The sequence below is a fragment of the Zingiber officinale genome, chromosome 5A (assembly GCF_018446385.1).
Source record: "Zingiber officinale cultivar Zhangliang chromosome 5A, Zo_v1.1, whole genome shotgun sequence".
In the NCBI taxonomy this organism is placed as follows: domain Eukaryota; kingdom Viridiplantae; phylum Streptophyta; class Magnoliopsida; order Zingiberales; family Zingiberaceae; genus Zingiber; species Zingiber officinale.
In genome coordinates, this window is record NC_055994.1 from 56,809,806 (window position 1) to 56,822,277 (window position 12,472).

Consider the following 12,472-nt stretch of genomic DNA (forward strand, 5'->3'; position numbering starts at 1 on the left):
TTGCAAGCTGCAACAAATACAATTAACCAGGGTTGGTATTGAGTTGTCACCCGACCAGTACATTTTGTTCCAGGGAAAGACCAAGACACGACATGGACTGACAGAGGATTGAATCACTGTGTAGCGCATGTTGGAACAATGTCACTCGTGCCGAGGGTCAAACAGTCTGTTATTTCTCAATCAACACAGAAGGTAATCAATGGAATTCATCAAGCATCAAGTAGTGAAGGTCACAAGAAGAGGAAAAGAGCAGCTGTAAAACCTAATGCACACCTCACATCCAACAAAGGTTGGTTTAAGGGCAACAAGTTGAGAAGACCACATCAATGGATACATAGGCATGGTAATCTATAGGGGATTTAGTGAGTTCTTCAAGGAGATTTGAAAGGTGGGGCGACAAAGGTCTGATAAGGTTTGTGATCACAATTTTGCAATTAATTGCAGAAATATAGTTATGTATATAGCATATAGACATTAATATATGCTATATTATACATCCACTGCTATATATATATATATATATATATATATATATAATTGATTGCAGCGCGCTTGCTATACAGTGTAACAAATTCATATACAACAATAACTAAATCTTATCCCACTAGATAGAATCGACTATATAGATCAATATTACAAAGCTCTATCTCTTACTACATCATCTATACTTAAATAAATTTTAACTTGTTTTATTGTTGCTAACCAAGTCTTTTTTGGATCTTCCTCTTCCTCGTTTGATATGCGTGTATCATAATTTCACATCATCTAACTGGAACATTTATTGGTCGTCTAAGTATATGCTCGTACCATCTTAAACGTGTCTCTCGGAGTTTTCCCTCAATAGATGCAACTCCAACTTTCTCTAATCCTCTCATTTCTTATTCTATCCATTCTCGTATGTCCACATATCCACCTTAACATCCTCATCTTTTACTCATATGCTCGAGCATAACCCAACATTCTAACTACAGTTTTGTAGAATTTTCCTTTAAGTTTTAAAGGTATTTTACTTTCACATAAAATACCGCACTCTTCCATTTCAACAATCCTACTTGTATTCTATGTAAGACATCTCTCTCAATCCCTCTATCATTTTACAAAAATGATCCTAAATATTTAAAGCTCTCGGTTCTGGACAACTAGTCATCTCCTGTCTTAACAATTGTCTCATTATGTCTAATATTGTTAAACTTAAATTACATATATTCTGTCTTTATTCTACTAAGCTTAAATCCTTCCCTTTTAGTGTTTCCCACCAAAATTCTAGTTAGCATTTTCTCTTTCACGTATTTCATCTACCAAAACAATATCATCTGCAAATAACATGCACCATGGTACTGTCTTGAATGTGTGCAGTGAGTTCGTCTATAATTAGTGTAAAAAAATAGGGACTTAGAGTTGTCCCTTGATGTAATTCTATCTTTATTAAAAATGCTTCAATTACTTTAAAATTTTTACTTTAGTCGTTATATCCTATACATATCCTTAATTAATTCAATATATATTACGCTAACACCTCTCTTTTCTAGATTTCTCCATATAATTTCTCTTAAGACTCTATCACAAATTTTTTCTAAGTCAATGAATACCATGTGTAAATTTTATTTTTACTCCCAATATTTTTTAATTAATTGTTTAAGAAGATATATAGCTTTTATTGTCAACTTTCCAAGTATGAACCCAAATTGATTTTCAATCATCATGGTCTCCTTAATATTTTTCTATTACTTTTTTACAAAGTTTCATGTTATTACTCATTAGTTTAATACCCCTATAGTTTGTACAATTTTGTACGTCTCCCTTATTCTTATATAAGGGAACTAGAGTACTCATCCTACTTTTTTCGTTTCAATATCATGTTTAATAATTTTGTAAGTCATTCAATACTTTATTTCCTTAAGCACTTCCATATCTCTATCGAAATATCATCAGGTCCAACGGCTTTTCTATTGCACATCTCATTTAAAGCTTGCTCTACTCTGACGTTTGAATCCTATGATAAAAATTTAAATTTCTATGCTCATTGGACCTACTTAAATTACCTAAATTGGTCACATAAGTCTTCATTAAAAAATTGATGAAAATACCTCTTCCACCGCTCTTTTATTTCTCTATAGTTTACTAGTACCTTATAACATTCATCTTTAATATATTTTATTTATATAAAATCACTTGTCTTCCTTTATCTCATTTTAGCTATTCTGTAAATGTCTTTTTCTTCTTCTTTTGTATCTAATATTTGATATAATCGTTCAAAAATTTCATTATTTGCTTCATTTGCTACTATCTTAGCTTCTCATTTTAGCTATTCTGTATATTTTTTTAAGTTTTCCTCATTTTTACAAATATATAATTCCTTATAAAATATTCATTTTTTTCATTTTCTCTTGTACTTTCTCATTCCACCACCAAGATTCCTTACTTAGTGGTGCATGTTTCTTTGACTCACCAAATACACTCTTAGTTACTATTTTCAACTTTGATATCATCCTATCCCATGTCATATTAGAATCACCGTGTATTTTGCCTAATACTTGTACTTCTACCTTCTCCTTAAATATATTTTACTTCTCATCATTTAACTTCCACCACTTAATTTTAGAAGTTGTATATATATTCTTTCTATTGATACTATGTTTGAAGCATATATCCAACACTACTAACCTATGTTAGGTAGTTAAGTTTTTTCAAGGATGATCTTGCAATCTTTACAAATCTTCTTATTCTTCTTCCTAACCATAAGAAAGTTAATTTACGATTTATTATTCTTACTTTTAAACGTGACTAAGTGTTCTCTTTTCTTACAATGTTTGAAACATATATCCAACACTACTAACCTATGTTGGGTAGTTAAGTTTTTTCAAGGATGACCTTGCAATCTTTACAAATCTTCTTATTCTTCTTCCTAACCATAAGAAAGTTAATTTACGATTTATTATTCTTACTTTTAAACGTGACTAAGTGTTCTCTTTTCTTACAAAGCGTATTAACTAATATAAGGTTATATACTATCGCAAAAACTAATATAATTTTTTCTTATTTTTCATTCCAAACTCATAACCCCCATATACCCTCTCATATTCCTGATTTTTCACTCCGACATGCTCATTTAGATCACCTCCTATTAAAATCATTTTATTTGGCAGAATATTTTGTAATATTTCATCTAAGTCGTCCCAAAAACATAATTTTTTCGCCACTATTATCTTAAAGGCTATAATTATATCCCCTTTTCGAACTACTCCTATAAATTCATCTTTTAATGAACTATCTACAATATTTTTCTGAAGATTTCTTAATCTACTTAAGAATCGACATATCCCAATGAACTTGCTTCGATTTATCCATAAAACAATTGACTATTCCAACAGCAAAGAGATGACAAGTCTCGCCACTATTAAGTAGATGAGTTTCCCAACAAGCCGTCTGTATTTTACCTTATCCTCAAATAACTCTCCAGTATCATCTCAAACACTTGACTTAATATCTATAGGCGTATCAACAGGCTTCATTCCAAGCAAACTGGTTTCTTTGATGATTTTACCTGCGCTTTTGCTATAGATATAATTACAAAGGATGAGTAGTGCAAGACCGAATACAAAAGATGAGTAGTGCAAGGTAATCAAGTCTAGTCCTTGGACCAAGGTAATCAAACGAGATATAATTACAAAGGATGAGTAGTGCAAGACCGAATACAAAAGATGAGTAGTGCAAGGTAATCAAGTCTAGTCCTTGGACCAAGGTAATCAAACGAGATATAATTACAAAGGATGAGTAGTGCAAGACCGAATACCTTTACAAAGAGCAACAGACATATCAATATCAGAGGAGCAAGAAGCATTAAGAGCTGCAGGAAGAGGATGTGAGGGGAATGAATCTAGTTCTGGCCGAGCATGCCTCGTGTACACCTGTAATGGTTTAGGAGATAGAACATCTGTAGTGGAAGACACAGATGGTGGGATAGGTAATGGAGGCGATACTAATGTATCATGACTGAGCTACACAAAGGAAAAGTATGGTTGGGACTCAAAAAAGCATAGCATCAGCACAGGTGTAGCTGTATTTTGTGAGTGGGTCAAGACAACGATATGTTTTTTTTGTGAGAATATCCAAGCATGATGCATTTAATAGAGCGAGGAGAAAATTTATAAGCGAAGAGTAAAATTATGAACAAAACAAACACAACCAAATATACGAGGCACAAAGAAAAGATATTTGTCAGGATGAAGACAAGAGAAGGGGTTATCCCCATGTAATGTAGTAGACGACATCCTAGAACAGCATCACCTCACAAAACTTAAAAACATGCATGTGACAAAAAAGAATACGAACTATATCTAAAATATAACAGTGTTTGAGTTCAGCAACTCATGTTCTTGGGAACTATATGAATAAGAGGTTTAATGAATTATGTCATTAGAATCACAGATTTAGTTAATTTCATCAACATTTTAATGAAGGTTTAGATGACCAACTTAACTTAGATAATTTAATTAGGTCAAATGAGCATAGAAATTTTAATTTTTATCGTAGAATTCAAACTTCAGAAGTAAAACAAACTTTAAATGAGATGCACAATGGAAAAGTCGTTGGACCAGATGATATTCCGATAGAGGTATGGAAGTGCTTAGGGAAACAAGGTATTGAATGGCTTACAAAATTATTTAACATGATATTGAAAACAAAAAAAAATGTTTGATCAATGGAGGATAAGTACTCTAGTTCCCTTATATAAGAACAAGGGAGGTATATAAAATTGTGCAAACTATAGAGGTATTAAACTAATGAGTCATACTATGAAACTTTGGGAAAAAGTAATAGAAAAAAAGATTAAGGAGACCACAGTGACAAAAAATCAATTTGGGTTCATGCTTGGAAATTTGGGTTCATGCTTGGAAGGGCGACAATAAAAGTTATACATCTTCTTAGACAATTAATTGAAAAATATCGGGAGCAAAAACAAGATCTACACAGTATTTATTGACTTAGAAAAAGCTTATGATAGAGTCCCAAGAGAAATTATATGGAGAATTTTAGAAAAAAGAGGTGTTAGCGTAACATATATTGAACTAATTAAGGATATGTATGAGGATGTAACGACCAGAGTAAAGACTTCAGGCGGAGTAACTGAAGCATTTCCAATAAAGATTGGGTTACATCAAGGATCAGCTCTAAGTCCCTATCTTTTTACACTAATTATGGACGAACTCACTGCGCCCATTCAAGACACAGTACCGTGGTGCATGTTGTTTGCAGATGATATTATTTTGGTAAATGAGACACGTGAAGGAGTAAATGCTAAGCTAGAATCTTGGAGGGAAACATTAGAAGATAAAGGTTTTAAGCTTAGTAGATTAAAGACAGAATATATGGAATTTAAGTTTAGCAATATTAGAAGTAATGAGACAATTGTTAAGATAGGAGAGGACGAGTTGCCCGGAATCGAGAGATTTAAATATTTAGGATCATTTTTACAAAATGACGAAGGGATTGAGAGAGATGTCTTACATAGAATACAAGCAGGATGGGTGAAATGGAGGGGAGCGTCGAGTGTTTTATGTGACCGTAAAGTACCTCTTAAACTTAAAGGTAAATTCTATAAAACCGCAGTTAAACCTGCTATGTTATATGGAGCTAAATGTTGGGCTATGACTCGAGCACATGAGCAGAAGATGAGAATTGCAGAGATGAGGATGTTAAGGTGGATGTGTAGAAATGAGAGCATTAGAGAGAAAGTCGGAGTTGCATCTATTGAAGAAAAACTCCGAGAGGCACGTTTAAGATGGTACGGACATGTACTTAGACGACCAATAAATGCTCCAGTTAGGCGATGTGAAACTATGATAAACATGCATATCAAATGAGGAAGAGGAAGACCAAAAAATACTTGGTTAGCAACAATAAAACAAGATAAAATTTATTTAAATATAGATGATAATATAATAGGAGATAGAGCCCAATGGCGTAAAAGGATTCATACAGTCGACCCCACCTAGTGGGAAAAAGCTTGGTTGTTGTTGTTGTTGTAATAACTCAAGAACCTCACTCCTACTTTTGAGTAAATATAACCTAAGTCATGGGAGAATAATCATCAAGAAAAATTATAAAATATTGAAACCCTCGACTCAACTCTACTAGGTCCCCAAACATCACAATGAATAAGTTTAAATGCAAAAGAACTACGTTTATTAACTCTAGAAGGAAAAGAAGTACGATGGTATTTGCCAACTGACTTGCACTAGAAATCAGTAGACGAAACAAGAACTAAACTTTTAAGAGCAGAAGAAGATGGGTGACCTAGACGACAAGGTCGCTAATAAGGAGACAGTTGCTAAAAGTGCTTGGGAACTTATAGGTGTAACCGAATCCAGATAAGATAGACCATCACTCTCATATCCTCTACCAATCATCCTCTTCGTGTGCAACTCCTGAAAAATACAATAGGATGAATATAAAAAAATACAAAATAATTGTAAGCTTTTGTTAGCTAGCTTATAAACAATAAACTAATAGAAAATTTAGGTGAAAAAGAGAACATTAGTAAGAGTAATATTTCCAATGGTCCTGACAACACCTCTTCCCATAATCGAAGAATATGAATTATTGGCTAGACAGAGGGGATAAAAATGAGGAAACAAAGAAGAAAGAGAAAACAAACTTGTTACTAGTAATATGAGCAAACACACCGGAATTTAACATCCAAGACTTATCACAAGACACAACAAATGCACCTAGAGAGAATGAGACATCAATGGAAGAGGGAATACTAGTAGAATAGCAAAGCAATTTCTCATAATCAGTACGAGAAATAGAGATCATATCATCATAATCGTCAGTGTCTAGTGATGGAGTTGATAATTCGATAGATGCATTATTAGCCCAATCAAGTTTACCAAACTTCGCCCAACACTTCTCGGAGACATGGTTGGAACGGCCACAGTGAACACACGAACGATTACTCCTAGTGGGTATCAGTTCCATGACCACGACCGCAACTACTACTACGACCCCGAAAGAACCCACGACGATGAGCAGCCATAGCCAAATTATCGAAAGATAAGGAAAAATCAGTGTCCAGACGGCCAGTGGTCACACAAAGAACGCAAGACAGAGCATTTGATAACGTGGAAATGTTATCACTTACTAGCAGATTATCCCGAACCGGTTGTATGGAATCTAAACCGAATAGAAACTTCACAACCAATAATTCCTCCCACAGATTCTTTCAAAACTGTGTCACAAGAGAGAGAATGGTATAATAGAATTTCACCGGCAACCTCCTTAAAGAGTAGTAAAATAATTACTAACAAAACAATCATCCTAGCGAAGAGCGAAAAGTTTTTCATATAATTCGAAAACACGAGAAATGTTCTTATTATTCAAATACAAACCTTGTAAGGCATCCCACATCTCCTTAACAATTTTCACGAACATAGCATTAGTGCTCACAGACTCCTCCATGTTGTTGAGAAGCCAAACCATAACAGAACAGTTTGAAACTCAATTTGAATATTTCAGATCTTTAGGGTAAGGAGGGTGAGACCCAAGAATAGTTCAAACGAACATGACCACTTGGTCCCATTCAATTTAATAGTAATAGCCAAATTGGGTTTAGAATTTGAAGACTTCATCATAAGAGGAAAACAGTGGCAGAACCTTAGTAGCATATTAGGGCAGCGTTGGTTACCCTCTCCTTCAGCAATCCAACAGTAGAGATCCTAGTCGCAGTAACAACAGCAGGAGGTAGGGCAATAACAACAAGAGGTGGCAACAGCAAAAGGAGGTGGCAGCAACAACAGGAGGCGACAGCACTGGTTGTTCCCGCAGCAGGCAATGACAGTAGAAGACAGCGGCAATAACAAGAAGCAGCAACACTAGACGGCGGCAACTAGAGCCGTCAATTTAGGTTGGGTCTGTCGGGTTGGCCCGTCCCACCAAATAATTTAAGCGGGTTGGGTTGGAATTTTATCAACCCAAACCCGCGGCGGGCCGACCCGCCTAGGCCGGCGACCCACGCGGGTCGGCCCGCGATGGGCTTGGGTTGGCCCGCGGGTTGAGAAACACATGTAAGTAAGATTTTATGCCAATTTATTATCTTTATTTGTTATAATTTTAAAATAAAAATAGTAGTTTTCATCCAACAAAATTACTCATTTATGTCAATTTATATTTAAAATACATGTTTATAGATACATTTGATTGATGAAATCTTTCCGAAGTAAAACTTTGAAGATATGATACATTTTTTTAATATTTTAAAAAATTTTGAAGGGCACACGGGTTGACCCGTCAAACCCGCAACCCTCCTTGGATTGGGTTGAGTTGAAAATTTTCCAGCCCGCCAAGTTGACGGGTTGGCCTACCCCACCCCGCCAAATGGTTGGCCCGCCACGGGCTGACCCGTCCCGCCATGGGTTGGCCCGTCTGACAACTCTAGCGGCAACAACAGACGACGATAGCAACAGGAGCAACACTAGTGGCGGCGAAACAAAACTAGGTCAGAGCTCGGATATCATGTAAAAGAGGAAATAATAATCTATTTCCCATAAAATAATATAAATACATATAAGCAACAACACTAGACAGCGGCAACTTACGACGATAGCAACAGGAGGCAACAACACAAGTGGCGGCAAAAATAAACTAGGTCAGAGCTCAGATATCATGTAAAAGAGAAAATAATAATCTATTTCCCATATAATAATATAAATACATATAAGTATTTATATATATAAGAAGGAAAAGAAAATTCTATAATTATGATATGTTCATCAATCATTAATTACAATCAAATCTTAATCCTTATAAGCAAGCTAATCTAAACCAATCACGGTCCCTACAATTAAGGAAATCTTTATTCAACTATATATATATATATATATATATATATATATATATACCTCTCGTTAAGGGTGCTACCTCTGTGGTGGTTTTGACATTGGTGATTGCCTTTTTTACTGTGTTTTCTTCTTGTTTTTATTTATTTTGGAATTCTAGTCTAGGTGAAGGAGAATTAGAATAAAGAATAAAAAAAAGGACAAGTTAGCTTTGGTGCCATTGGAGAGGAAAGCAATGGGAATTCCGAAAGGACATCATAGACTCTACTTAATCAAGGTTATATCCCAACCAAGAACCAAGTCATTTTCCTGCGCGCGCGCGTGCGCAGAGGATGTGGGTAACTATGAAACAATTTATTATTAATCATTATCAATGTATATAGAACACTATTTTAATTATTACAATATGGATTCGCTTTCTCCCTCATTCATATGAAATTGGAACATTAGTTCTTATTGTTGCTTGAAGCAAATGGTCTACGTTCACTATAATGCCTTTCCTTCAGGATCATAATAGAAAAGAAGAACAAAGGTCTAGTAACATAGACCCATTTTATTTAAATTCGTCCAAAATGAGGATAATCCAAAGATGGATTTGTGGATTATTGAGGTTGAAAATTAAGTACTTAATAAAGCAGTATATCCACCACAATCATTAATTATCTGATCGTAATTCAAGAGTATGTTCTCTCCTCCCACCACCTTCACTGGCGAATGGATTGGTCCATTCGTTATCTGAGTAGGTGTCCCAAATTGGTTTGGTGTTGGAGAGTGAGGATAAATACTGAATGTAGTCAAGGTAGGAATCAGGTTCCTCCTCATAGTCTAGAGTAGTGTCCATGGACTACGGTACAGAGGCCCCTGGGCTTGTAGTCGCTGCATGGGCTTCCTCAAAACATATGTGGGAAGAATCATTTTCCACCAAAACTGCCAGTTTTTCCTGTGGCATTAGTAAGGAAAAGATATCCTGCGTTGTAAGTTTGTGGGGTTCTTGAGAGGAAGAGGCTTCATTAATTGGTAGAAAGACAGAATGTTGATCTGTAGATCCAAAGCCTTGCTCTCCTCGTTCAGTATAACTCAGATGAGGAACTTCATATACTTCTGGCATAGCTATTTTCTCAAGGATTAATTGTGCAATATCTTGCTGAGAAGTAATAAGTATAGGAAGGCTAGTTCTATTAAACAAAAGAACTTGTACCTCACCCCGATAGTCTGAATCAATTACTCCAGCTCCTACCTCAATTCCATGTTTCCATGCGAAGCCTGAACGTGAAACTATACGGCCATAATATCCATATGGGATCTCTATTCGTAGGCCTGTATGTACGAGTTCTCGTCCATATGGCTCAATAATAGCATCATGACTTGCTGCTATATCGAGACTAGCAGATCCCTCTGTCTTTCTTTTTGGGAGTACTGCCTGTGGAAACATTCGATTTACTAAAATATGAGGCTCAGTTTTAGGAGAGTACCTTAGGGAGTAATTTTCTTGCACTGCTATTTGCTTTCCTTTGTCATAAATATTATCAGAATCTCCATAATTTTCGAAATATTCTGATTCTGTGCCGTCAAAATAAGTAAAAACACCAGGATGTGTTTCAATTAATACCGCCAAAATTTCTTCATCTCTGTCATTATATTTTGGTGGTTCTGCTACTTGGGCTGCTGCATAATTGTTGAAGCTTAATGATATGCATCCATCCAGCATTGTTTGACTATTTACTTCTGCTGGTTGCATAGGAATAGTAATCTGAGTAGGATTAATGGTCCAATTTAGACCTTGCAGCCGATGAGTTGAAAAACTTCTTCCAGGTAAGGCTTTTACTCCGTGAGAAGTAAGATAATCCACAACACCTTGAACTTCATAAGCAAAACCAACATTAGGTGTATTTGAAAGTCTACCTACCAGTCCTCTTGTGATTAGCAAATTAGCTTCGCTATTCTGCCAGGCTTCATATCCTCTTGTAAGGATGGATATTTGAACATTTCGGTAGAAATCGCCAATTGTCATCATAATTTCTGGAATCACATAGATCATCTGGCTTCCTTTAGTAAGGTCTACCTCCATTGTTGCTATAATTGCCTGATCACCTTGCCACCTATTATCTCGAAAGACAACAAGTGTCATCGTTCCTTCCTGTTGACGATGTAATATTTGTATGCGTACCTGAAGGACTCCAAGATGAATATATTGCATACCACTTCATCGTAGTTGATTGAAGCTCTCTTCTTGTATAAAGCTTCTATCCGCTTGATGGTTGTCAGTCACAAGCATTGCTTCTTCAGATCTATGCACATATACTCGATGATGTGCATCATCCCTTCGGGAGTGGTAAAGTACCTCAGCAGGTACTATGGAAGCTCGCTCTTGCATAGATAATTGTAATTGAGTTTCAGGCTCAATTTGTTGTTCAAGAGTATGCCTTGTCGAAGTACCACCAATAAGAGCTTTCCCAACACGCCTTGCTGCTTGTTGTGCGTTGAACAATCGTCGTTGATTTCGCCGATAACCTCGTATTTGATCTTCAAATAGTGGTGTTGTGGTTACTTGCTGCTGCTCTGTCCTTGTGGTTGCCATGATCCTTTCAATTTTTCTTGTTCTTCCTTTAGAATTTTATAAGGATCCTTGAAAACATACAGTTTTCCAGGCTTTTCCTTAGGCTTGGAGAGAGTAAGGTTTTGCAATTTTGTAATCAGGTCTGATGGAAAAGGAGTTGGATTTTGTTTTTGCAGACTGGCTTGAATTTCCTTTAATGTTTCAGAAATTTGAACAAGTAGCTGGATTTGGGTATTATTTTGCTTAATAATTGTGGAAATACTAGGTGTAGAACCCTGGTAATCACTTGGTTTAGCGAAACCAATTGAGGGTGATTCTATAGGATCAGTTGCAGAAATTGCTTCTCTATAGGATGAAGTGTTTCTTGAAATGATATAATTATTCATAAAAGGGATCAGTACTTACAGGGATTCCTGTTGCCTTGGCGAGGGTAGTTCCTTTCCTGAGAATCTCATATAGATGTGCCCTTGGTTTTCTTTAGGCCTCCTGCCGTTTCAACCAAGTTAGGATCTATCCTCTTGTTTCTCAGAATTGCATAGTGCCAACACGCCAAAACAAAAAGAATTTATAAAGCTCTGATACCAAAAGGGGCGGAAGCGGGAGAAAGAAAACACGTGAAGAGAGTAAGCAAAATGCTAACTGGAATTAAGAACTAGAAGGTTTACAGACTAGTTTTCCCACTGACTCGAGTAAGGTTCAGGTTATGCCTGAATTCCTTGCAAGAGTTTCTTCTTATAGAGAACGCTGGGTGCTCATTGGGCCCCATCAACACGTTTTTCAAATAAGAAGATCAGAAGGAATCTTCATAGTGCTTAACAAAGCTACTTTAACAAAGCTACTTTAATAAAGCTACTTTAATAAAGTAAAGCTTGTATGGACGTTGAGTGGTCATTCGTTGGGTCCATCATGCTTCAGACTTTAAAATTACGCATGCGAGAGACACAGTCTTGCAGAAGATAAGATGCTTGTGTCAGTTGGTCGTCACACTGCTTGACAGCTGGATACCAATCATTCCACCAGTTGTCCTTTCCTCTGCACTTATGGAGTGCATTGATTGCTTGCACTGCAGCTCTTTATT

At 36.0% G+C, this 12,472-nt stretch overlaps 1 protein-coding gene across 1 annotated transcript in view; it reads right to left on the reverse strand.

The window, feature by feature from the left end:
- Positions 1-12,472, reverse strand: part of LOC121980495 (enhancer of rudimentary homolog) — a 44,341-nt gene that overhangs the window by 2,528 nt on the left and 29,341 nt on the right. The window lies entirely within an intron of this gene.